Genomic DNA, 11,844 nt, shown 5'->3' with positions numbered 1-11,844 from the left:
ATATAGTGACAAAGTCACTAAGTTGGCAACACTGCACCTGGCGTGCGCACTTACAACAATGGCTAAGCGTAAACATGTCATGTGTGGACATATTTTACTTCCACAAACAGCCAAGACGCGGCTTGCGATACATGTGGCAAGACAGTGAGGTGTTGTGGCAACACCACTAACCCTCGTCAAACACCTCAGAGTAAATCATATCACAGAATATGATGAGCTTATGTTGAGGCGAACTGAAGAGGAGGAGAGGGACAGGTGCTGCTAGGGCAAGACAGACGTCTCTCACGGAGTCCTTTAGTGCTGCAGGCAGGCAACATGCTCAAATAGCACACAACTTCAGGTTTTTTATTTCTATATGATTATTCTGCATCATTAAGCAATAAGAACAAGTAGTCTGATGTCCTGTAATCATTGTGAAGCTATATTATTATTACAATTACAATTACATAATGCAATTCTATATTGTATTATGAAATACAATGAAACATTAAGTTTTTGTACAGAGTATCGGTATCGGATCAGTATTGTCGATACCACCCTGGATTTTACTTGGTATCGGATCAGAAAGGAAATCAGTAGTATCGCACATCACTAGTGTTTGTTGACCTGAAGCTCCATAAAGCACCACTCCAATAGCCAAACCCATCTGTTCTCTGAGTGGATAGTTAAAATTGTGATTGACATGACATTGGCCAATCAGGTGAAAGGAAGAAAAATAGGGTCAAAATTCGTACTTGTAACTTGAAAGTTGAGTGCAGAGTTTCATGTGTATTTTTTGGCAAAGTCCACACACAAATCTTTTTTTACACATGCACAAATTCTTTTTACACATTCAAATCTTTTTTACACATGCACAATTTTTTTTACACATACAAATCCTGATTTACAAGTACAAAACTGATTTACAATTACAAAATATTTATGACCACAATTTGAGCCCATAGAGGAGAGACCCGAGGCGGCCGCCGGTCCGACTGTCAGGTGAATTGAGCTTCAGGTGAGATATTATGACCTGCAGTCTATCTGGGTCATATATAAACCAAGTTTAGGTGTAGTTGATTTTCGTTGTGCTGACTTTTTACAGTCAGTTACAATAACTCATAGTGCGTACTAGCTAGCATGACGGAGTTTCTATACTGCTGGGCGGGTGCTATGATGTGAGTGGTGAACTTTATTTTATTCATAAGGTTAGGTTAGTAGAGTTGCCAACCGTGCCGTAAAAAACGGAATCCTCTGGTATTCAGAGTTAAAATTACGCGTTTCGTATTGAGCTGAAAATGAACGCGATTTGTCCCGTACTTCAGCTAGAATAACAAAAAGACACAAAGCTGGAGTTATTCTGCGTCATTACGCTGTCAACTGCCACTTCTTATCTCATTCTCCCCCCTCCCTCTCCTGCTGCTACTTCAATCACAAAACTGATCAATGATTAGCTGATCGGCGTTTCTGCCGCAAGTCTCTCCTGCTTGTTTATCTCTCACTTTGCGCCAGAAAGAGGAAACTAGCAGAAGTGTTAAACAGCAGAAGCACCTTCACACTTGATCAGCTGTTGTTAGAATTTATTTAATATTACTTTCTAGTATCAGCTGATGTTTGCTGGAGCCACAGCCGTAAAGCTGCTGGTCATGATATCGGTTTGGATATGTGGTGAGAGGGAAACAGGGAAACATGAAGATGAAATCAGGAGATGTCCTTACTGAATCATCAGAGCTGAACAGGTGATGGAGAAACAGGTTTACCTTTAGGTGACATGAATGGGTTGAAGGAAAGTTCTGAACTGTTTCTGAGAGACAAATAACACCAGGATCCTTTTCTACGTAGCTGACAGCTGGTAACTGTGCAGGGGCGGGTCTAGCAAAGTTTTGCCATGGGGGCAGGTAGAGCATTAACAGGGAAAGGAGGGCACAAAAAATACTTTCTTATTCTCATTTAAAATTTCTTTAATTACTTTTAACAAATAATTATCTGAATATTACAACCAAAGTTTTCATCTGATGTCAAATGTATAGAAATCCATTATTGTACATAGTAATTTTTTTCAGGGTCCCAACATAATTTCTTCAGAAGTAAGTACTGTATATGATGCCAGTATTTTCCCACATTTTCTAGATACTGTACCAATACTGTGTGTAAAATTCCATCAAAAAGTCAATTAAGTTTTATTCTTTCTCACCTGTTTTTCTGTCTCCTTTCACTTTTTAAAGGTTGCCATGTTAGAAAAAATATTTTGCCCTGCCATGCTGTTTATTGATGTGGCAAATGAATAGTTTATGAAAATAAACTGTCTCTAGTCAAAATGCCCAGGCCGATTTTTTTTGTCCCAGTCCAGCCCTGGTGTAATATATTGGTTGACTACATATGTCTTTGCTGTGAAATGATATAAACAAAAGGAGTGCTGATTTCGGTGTATGTGTATGATAAGCTCAAAATAAGCAATACTGCATATCATGTAGTTGAACGATTTTTGGAAAGAACAGAAAACAATGACAGTTACAAATGTATAGTGCATGAAACGAATTCAAACATGGTGCAGATGTGTGTCACAAGTTGATCTGGCTGTAGGCTATGGCACTTGGCCAGAGGTGGCGCTGGTTGATTCGAGTCCATGTTAGTGCACACAAAGTACACTGCTCGCTTTAGTTATGAAGCAAAAACGCTGAAATCGGAGTAATAAAACGTGCAAGGGGGACGATAACGATGACTAGAGTCTTCCGATCGTTTACTCTTGCTGTCCCGTGAACAACATCGGCGTGGTGTTAATTGTTTGCTGTTTTCGCAATCGCGTCGCGCATGAGAATATCACCAGGTAAACTCGCGACATTTTTAAACATTTTGTTGTTCAACAGCATCAAGACTGACAGAGTGTGCTTGAGATAACCTCCCAAGTGTCACAGATTACACATTTGGCGGGGTTTTTTTTGCTGGTTTGTCGGTAGCAGCTCCTGAAAGCAAGTCTGCCACACATCTGTTCGATCAAATTCAGTTAATCTGCGACGCCAGTTAATCTGGAACACCGCATCTTGGGTCCGTTAATAATTCCACACGGTTTGCCCAGCTAACCGTGACAGTTTCACAAATAAACCAAAAACTTGCACCAGCCATACTGTTCACAGCCACAGGAGGGAAAATTACAAAAAGACATCACAGATTCGATAAAACTTCTATAAAACAAAGACAACATCTCGGATGAGACATTAAAAGATCTCATTTTCCTTACAAAGAACAGTCTTTGTTGAACTTTTTTAGTAGTGGCATCAGCGAGAGATTCAAAACGCAGTTTATGGTCAAGTACCACACCTAGATATTTATAACTCTCAACGATCCCAATATCGGCAGTTTTAATGATAGTGGGTGATGAGCTATAAGAGGACTTCCTAAAATCAATAATCATGTCTTTAGTTTTTGACACATTAAGTGACAGGAAGGACTCATCACACCAATTCACAAAATCACCTACAACCTGTCCATGGCCTGACTCATCCCCCACTAGAAGACTGACGATCACTGTGTCGTCAGCAAACTTCAGGATATGTCTGTTCGTGAAATTGCTGCGACACTCATTTGTGTACAGAATGAACAGAAGGGGAGAGAGGCAGCAACCCTGGGGTGATCCAGTAGAGGAGGAGAGCACATCAAAAAATACATTATTCACCCTCACGCATTGTGACCTATTAGTCAGAAAGTCTGTCACCCAGCCGACCAGACTAGTGTCAAGCTTGAAATGATTGTAAAGCCTGTCAGCAAGTAAGAAGGGTTGAATTGTATTAAATGCTGATGAAAAGTCAGCAAATAATAATCTTACATGGGTGTGGGGGGCCTCAAGATGCTTATACAAGAGATGCAGGAGTGTGACAACAGCATCCTCCACACCTCTCCCTGCTCTATAGGCGAACTGGAAGGGGTCAAGATGGTGTTCAACATGCATTAAAATCTCCTTAATTATCTTCTCAAATGACTTAATCACTAAAGAAGTCAGAGCCACAGGCCTAAAATCATTCAGTACCTTAGGAGAACTGCCCTTAGCAACAGGAACAATGATCGCATGTTTCCAAAATTTGGGTACTGTCTGTAGCTCTAAAGAAAGTGAGAAGATATGGTGAAAAATCCCACTCAGCTGATCAGCACAAGTTCTCAGTACCTGTCCACAGATGTTGTCAGGTCCAGAACTCTTACTTTTAGTGTGTCTAAAAAGATTAGCTACCCCCCTCTCATCAATACAAATTGATGGGGGAGTGACAGTCTTTTCCTTCAGTGTGCTGGTCTGCCTAGAACAGTCAAAGTTCTCAAAAAAAAGGTAAAAACTGTTAAGACCGTCTGCCAGATGTTTGTCAGAGGTAAACCCCTCTAAGGTAATATTACTTTTACCTTTCGTCTGTAGCCCTGCCATTGTTTTCATACCAAGCCAAGCTCTTTTGAGGTTGTTACTGCTGAGTTCTGCCTCAATCTTATTTCTATAGCTCATCTTGGCAATCTTTATTGCAGCCCTCACCTCCTTCCCCAATATTCTCATAGTGGGAACGTCTCCCTCGTTAAAAGCAATTTTCCTTTTAAGAATCAGATCCTTAATATCTTTAGAGAGCCACGGTTTGTTATTAGGGAAAGTCTTAAATTCTCTGACTGGAACCACAGAGTCTTTGCAAAAAGAGATGTAGCTACACACCACATTGGTGAGTTCATCCAAATCAGAAGTGCTCTCTTGAAACAAGGACCAGTCAGTGCAATCAAAAACCCCTGAATGGCAACACAACTGTCTTTTGTCCAGACATTAGTCCGCTTCACACAGGCCTTCTCCCTCCTCATCACAGATCTGTAAGCAGGGAGGAGATGAATAACATTGTGATCCGAAGAACCTAGCGCAGGTCCGGCCACAGACTTATATGCCCCCTTAATTGGTCCATAACACAAATCCAGCGTTTTGTTATGCCTTGTAGAACAAGTGACATATTGAAAGAAATTGTTCAGTGATTTCTTAAGATTACAATTGTTAAAATCACCAAGAATAAAATTAGGAGCATCCGGTGAGAGAGTCTGCAGATTGTGTACCACTTTAAAAATGGCATCGGCAGCAAGTTTAACGTCAGCTTTAGGATGAATGTAAACAACAGTGACAAAAATTTGAGGGAACTCCCTCGGTAAGTAAAAAGGCCTGACAGATACTGAAAGGAGCTCGATGTCAGGAAGACACAACCGCTCCCGCACAGTAAAGTTATTACACCAGCCCTGGTTGATATACAAACATAGCCCTCCTCCATGGGATTTGCGTGTTACTCCACAGTTCCGATCCAATCTGACAGGGGCCCCAAAGCCAGTGATTTGCAGTGAAGTGTCACTGTCCATATCGGTCAGCCACGTCTCGGTAAGCGCCATCAGACAAGCCTCCCTGTATTCCCGTAGATGAAGCACATTTGCTTGTAATTCATCCGTTTTGTTCCTAAGAGATTGGACATTGGCCAGAATCATAGAAGGCAAAGGAACACGATTCTTCCTCCAAATTTTTCTTACACGCTGATGCACGCCGCCTTTCTTTCCAAGTTTTCTCAAGCGGCGGGGCTTTCCAAAATTAGTCTTTGACCGGGCAAATAAATCCTCACCAAGAATCACATCTGTCTGAGCATTAGAAGAGTCGTACATAGACAAACAGGACCACTGTAATCCAAGTAGTTCCTCGCGTGTATAAGTGATTGTCAGTGAGAGTGAATGACTCCAGGTGAATATCGCCAACAACAATAACAGAGGACACATGAAAAGAGCAAAGCTAGCAGGTCTGAAGGGTGGTCCACGCTCTCATTTCACAAGTTGGTCTACATTTTCCAGAAAGACCACACAGTTAAAACCTGTAAAAATACTGAATTAAGAAAAAAATATTTACACTATGTTTCACTAAGTTAACCCTCTCAGGCTCAAATTAAGTTTTTGTTGCTAATGCACAACCAAGTCCTGCAGGGGTACTTTTGAGTAAAAAAAACTCATAAAATATGTATGTGGGGTAATCAGGTTGTTAGTTTTTAACTGTTGCAAATCGGCAACACCTGCCTCGAGAGGGTTAAAAACAAATCCAGCAAAGCTGCTTCTAACACACACATTTATCTTTCAGATCAGTGTCTAAAAAGCACCCTTAAAAAATTAGATCCTGCATTTACAAAAGTAATTTCTGTTTGTATAAATTCACACTGAAAACCAAAATACACACAGCGGTTGATAAACAAAATTAAATAATGTATTGCACATCTATGTTTAAAAGATGGCATCGAAAAGTCAATGCGTATATTTGTCTGAACAATTTGAAATTTAGACGGTGAAATACACAAACTAATGAACATGTACGTAGGTGTCAGGCTTAGCCCTCGATCTCCCCCATTTGTCTGCTGCTTTTGATATGGTAGGCCATAAAGTTCTTTTAGAGAGACTGGAACATGTTATATGCATCAAGGATTCTGCCCTTAATTGGTTTAAATCCTACCTCTCAGGTAGGACTTTTTCTGTCATGATGGAATGCTACTCGTCCGCCGCTGCCCCTTTGTTGTGGAGTACCGCAGGGGTCTGTGCTGGGCCCTCTACTGACCCTCTACATTTTGGTGATTTATTTTTAATTTTATTTTGGTACTTCCTGTTCGAACTGAAAGTTTTTCTTTTGAAAACAGGGAACTAAGAAGCGCTGTACAAATACTTCATACACTCTTGTGTATATCTATGAGCAGAGATAAAAATAAAAATAAAGATTAAAAAAAGAGCTCTTTCTTTCTTTATTGTTTAGCGGAGTTTAAGTTTTAGAAAAGTACTTCTACACCAGAAGCTAAAAGGTGAGTTTATTTTGAATGTAAGTTTAGAAACCACAGTCATTGTTAGAAACCAATGACTGTATAAAAGATGGACGACGTGACACCGCCTCCTAACATTGTGCAAAAATGAAGCCACAAAAATATCCCGCTTGTGGAAGCTGCCATCTTGCAAATTTGGAGCCATGGGCTGTATCCCAATTCAGGGTCTGCAGCCTTAAAGTACGCATTTCAAGGCCGATTACGTCACAGCGGCGCGCCGAAGGCTGTCCCAATTCAAAGGCTGCTCGAAATGCGGCCCTGAAATGCGTCCTTCATTTCCCTGAATTTTAAGGCTGTGGCAGTGTAGACTTCGTGGCCCAACATATCCCAGAATGCATAGCGCGGCGGTGGGTGTGGATAATTTTGCCGGGAAAAAAAACGGCGGATGAGGGGCGGCCAAAGAGTAAACTTTAAGTACTGAATATTATGTCACTTATTTATGTGCAAATGTTTAATAACGCAGAACATTAAAACATTACTGTTGGCAACATGTCGGCATAGTTATGTGACATTATAACCAAGTTAGTACAAACCAAGTTAGTACAAACGTCACTATAGTGACGTTTGTACTAACTTGGTTTTTAAGCCTTTACTTTAGAATATACGCCGTTCAATAGCTGAGCTTAATCTTACAGAGAATGATCAAAGCTCATGTAGAAAGAAAGAAACAAATGAACAAAAGATTTTCTCCTTTATTTCTGTCAAACAAAACTGTATGACACATTTCCAGCTGTTAGTATCATGGTTGCTAGGCAACCTGGGCAGCGCAACGGAGGCTGGACCGTCCCATTTCACAAGCCTCGCACTTCCGGCCTTAGCGGTCTTTGAGTACGCGGCCCTTGAGGATCGTTGAGGCTGCGTACTTTAAGGCTGCAGACCCTGAATTGGGATACAGCCAGAGTCTGTGCAGTAGTGACTTGAGGCGGAGCGACTGTGTAACACTCCCGCCCACATACCCGCTGGACGTGACCGCAAACACGCCCCCCTATACTTTTTACGCAGCCCGGCGGCTCGAGTTTTTTGCTGGTTTACCGCGACTGACGACTTGTTTAATTAAGGTAAATACAAGCATGTCACTGTTATAAAAAAAAAAAAAGACACAGCTTATCATCTTATAGTTCTAAAATCGCTCTGTTGTTAATTCGTTTGCTAGACGAGCCGCTAGCATATGCACTGTGTTGGAGGCTTGTTGCTAGCTAGTTAGCGATGCTACACACCTGTTACTCTAATAGTCTGTGTTATTGAAGGATTCAGCACTTCTTAGGGTTTTTTTTTTTTTATCCATTTTTAGATAGCGATGAGATCAGCTACACACTCCACAGAAGCCCAGAGTTACTGTTAATATCAAAAATATAATGCTGTCCTTTGAGATTTTAACATTTAAGACTGTGAGTGTAATGGATCTAAAACTGTTTAAATCTCTCCAGCCTGGTAACATGGAAGCTTTAAAAACAGCAGCATAAGGTTTCATTAGTGTAGTCTAATTTGTTCTTTTCATTTAATAATAATCCATATTATATATAACAGCTAGATTCACCCTGGAGAGAAACTAGTGAGGGAGACCATCAGGACCAAGCTGGGTTTCTGGGTCCAGAGGTTTGGAGAAACTTCTTCCCTTTCTTTCATCACAGCTGTCCTGTGCCAGAAGTTCTGTTGACCCACTCAAAAAAGCATCATTTAAGAAACACCAGGAACACTGAAGCTCATCGCATTAATCAAGCAGGACTCATGATCTTCACCAGCAGCTCCCTCACAGGGAAATCTTCAGCACTCCTCCGTAGGCCCGCCCCAGGAGATGGATAAACCCAGCATTTCATCAACACTGTGATGGAGACCTTTGGTTTGTGTAATGTTATAAATACTTGGATACTCCCCAGAGGCTCTGGACTTTTACATAAAGATATTATATTCAGTCCTGTAGAAAGTTGTATATTTAAAAATATATGATCCTCTGTGGTTACTCTGGTATGAATAACTTTGCATCACTTTATGGTAAATAACACACTATCTGCAAAAAACTGAAAGAATTCCAGATCACAAGTTTGTAGTTCAACGTACAAGTGACGACCTTTGACCTTCATCAGGTTTTATTTAATTGTGTTAGAGAAACTCAAACGTGCTCTTCATGCAGCTGAGTACATCAAGTGTTTAAAACGGAAGCTGTGCTGGTCTGAGATCAGCAGCTTTGTGAAACGCCAAACTGAGGTCCTGTTAATGCTGAAATATAGTGACACAGTTACATGGGTGATTAATCCTTTTGTTTTTTTGCCTTTAACTTTATCAATAAAACAGCTGCAGCTTTCACTACAGCACATGTGGTACTTTAACCTTTGTACAGTTTTCATCAGTTCATTTTGCAGTTAACATGTGAACATGTTGGATGATCTGTCTGCTGTCACTGGGTGGTGCTGAGGTCTGAATCTGAGGGCAGCTCCTGTAATCACAAAGAGAACAGAACCATCAAACTCAAATATAAATTTTATCCCTCAAAATTGAAATAAAGCTGATTCTTCTGTCCTCACACACTCAGGATCTGAAGTTCTTCTCTTACATTTTTTTTCAGTATTACAGTACACTACAGTACTTTAATCCATAGTTCCTGATTAATGAGGAGCTACAAGGTACAAGCTTTTTTTTTTTTTTAAAAAGTTACTGTCTTTACACATGTGGCAAGAGACTGAAAACATGCTGTTGTTTGCACATATTTAATATTCAGCTCTGCACAGGAGCTGAAGCAGGATGCAGCCTGTTGCTTTTACAGTATAATACTTGTAATAAAAGTACAGTAACAGTAATTAGTGACTGAGTAGCCTGGAGCATTTCTCTTGATTTCTTTAGTCGGTGTAAATTCATTCACTTGCACGGGTTAGCTAAACGAACCCTGACAGCCGAGTCCTCATCTTAGCTAGCTAGGTCTCAGGACCGAGCTAAGGAGGGTAGTTACGGATTAGCTTACAAACACTAGTGATGTGCGATACTACTGATTTCCTTTCTGATCCGATACCAAGTAAAATCCAGGGTGGTATCGACAATACTGATCCGATACCGATACTCTGTACAAAAACTTAATGTTTCATTGTATTTCATAATACAATATAGAATTGCATTATGTAATTGTAATAATAATATAGCTTCACAATGATTACAGGACATCAGACTACTTGTTCTTATTGCTTAATGATGCAGAATAATCATATAGAAATAAAAAACCTGAAGTTGTGTGCTATTTGAGCATGTTGCCTGCCTGCAGCACTAAAGGACTCCGTGAGAGACGTCTGTCTTGCCCTAGCAGCACCTGTCCCTCTCCTCCTCTTCAGTTCGCCTCAACATAAGCTCATCATATTCTGTGATATGATTTACTCTGAGGTGTTTGACGAGGGTTAGTGGTGTTGCCACAACACCTCACTGTCTTGCCACATGTATCGCAAGCCGCGTCTTGGCTGTTTGTGGAAGTAAAATATGTCCACACATGACATGTTTACGCTTAGCCATTGTTGTAAGTGCGCACGCCAGGTGCAGTGTTGCCAACTTAGTGACTTTGTCACTATATTTAGCGAGTTTTCAGAGCCCCTTAGCAATTTTTTTTTCTAAAAAGCGACTAGCGACAAATCTGGTGACTTTTTCTGGTGTTATTGGAGACTTATTTACGACAACTTTTTGACGTGAAAGCGCATATTGCTCTTCTCAACAAGCAGCGGGTGCTGCTGTGGGCACCTCGCCCGTGCCAAAGCGCTCACGGGCAGAGGATAGTCCTCCCCCAGCTGCTATCAGGGCAGGAGATGTTCCCACCTATGCGTCCAAACTGCAAATGAATCGCGTATAAGTGAAGCCTCTGCTCCCGCACTGACTGTAACGCAATCAGTTCTTCTTTTACTGTTATGTTGTTTTGTGGATCACAAGGTTTAAAACTACTACAAAAAACGATAATCGCTAAAAAAAAATAATAATAATTTGTAATTCTAAATAAATTCTAAATGCATTTAGGACGTTTTTTTTACTCACTTTATGTCTCTTCTTCTTTTCTCTCCTACAACGTGGGTTACAATGATATTAGCATGACCAATTATGCAAATTAGGCGATGACGTCGTTTAGCAACTTCTAGAGACTTTTAGCATAGCCAATAGCGATTTTCTTTGCTGAGGAGTTGGCAACACTGGCCAGGGGCTGCAACACATTTATACAGCCGTATTTCGCATATGACAATGAAAGGCATAAGAGGAAGTAGTTTCTTCCAATTTAGATGATCCGAATGATATAGTTTCTTTCCACTGTGTTCCTGTTAATGAAAAACTACAAATTTACCCCAAAGTACTAAAATATCGATATTTTAATATGAGAATCGATTCTAGAACATAAATTACTGGGATCGGAACAATCGATATTTCAATATCGATCCGCACACCACTAACAAACACCCACTGATGTATAAATAGAGACCAGGGCAGTCTCAGAGCGGCGAGTCCCTGAGCCCTCACTCTCGTGCGAGAGCTCAGAGCTACCCTTGCTAAGCAACAAGTAAAACTGTGCGTTTCTCCTCTCTGATTCTCAGCTGAAGAAGTGTTTTAGAATATATCTCTTGACACTGGGACCTTTGCTTAGCGATATGGTGATACAATTACAAAATTGATCATCGACCTGCGGCCTAGAGCGTCCTGGTGCCACGTGCACTTATAGACACTCTTATGTTCAAACATTCGTTATGCTGTTCGTTATGGCCATACTGTTTGCACAGAAGTCCAATAACAAAACACCACTCGGGTTCAGATCCAGGAGGCCGTTCCTCCCAATCACGCCCCTCCAGGTCTCACTGACATTGCCCACATGAACATTGAAGTCTCCCATTAGGACAACAGAGTTCCCAGGCGGAGCATCCTCCAGCACCCCACCCAGGGACTCCAAGAAGGCTGGGTACTCTGAACTGCCACATGGCGCATAAGCGCAGACAACAGTCAGTTGTAATAAATAATATTGCATTGCATGGGACAATCGTGGCTCAAGAGTTGGGAGTTCGCCTTGTAATCGGAA

The sequence above is a fragment of the Aulonocara stuartgranti genome (genome assembly GCF_965226115.1).
Source record: "Aulonocara stuartgranti genome assembly, chromosome: 11".
In the NCBI taxonomy this organism is placed as follows: domain Eukaryota; kingdom Metazoa; phylum Chordata; class Actinopteri; order Cichliformes; family Cichlidae; genus Aulonocara; species Aulonocara stuartgranti.
Note: the sequence above shows the minus strand (reverse complement) of the source record.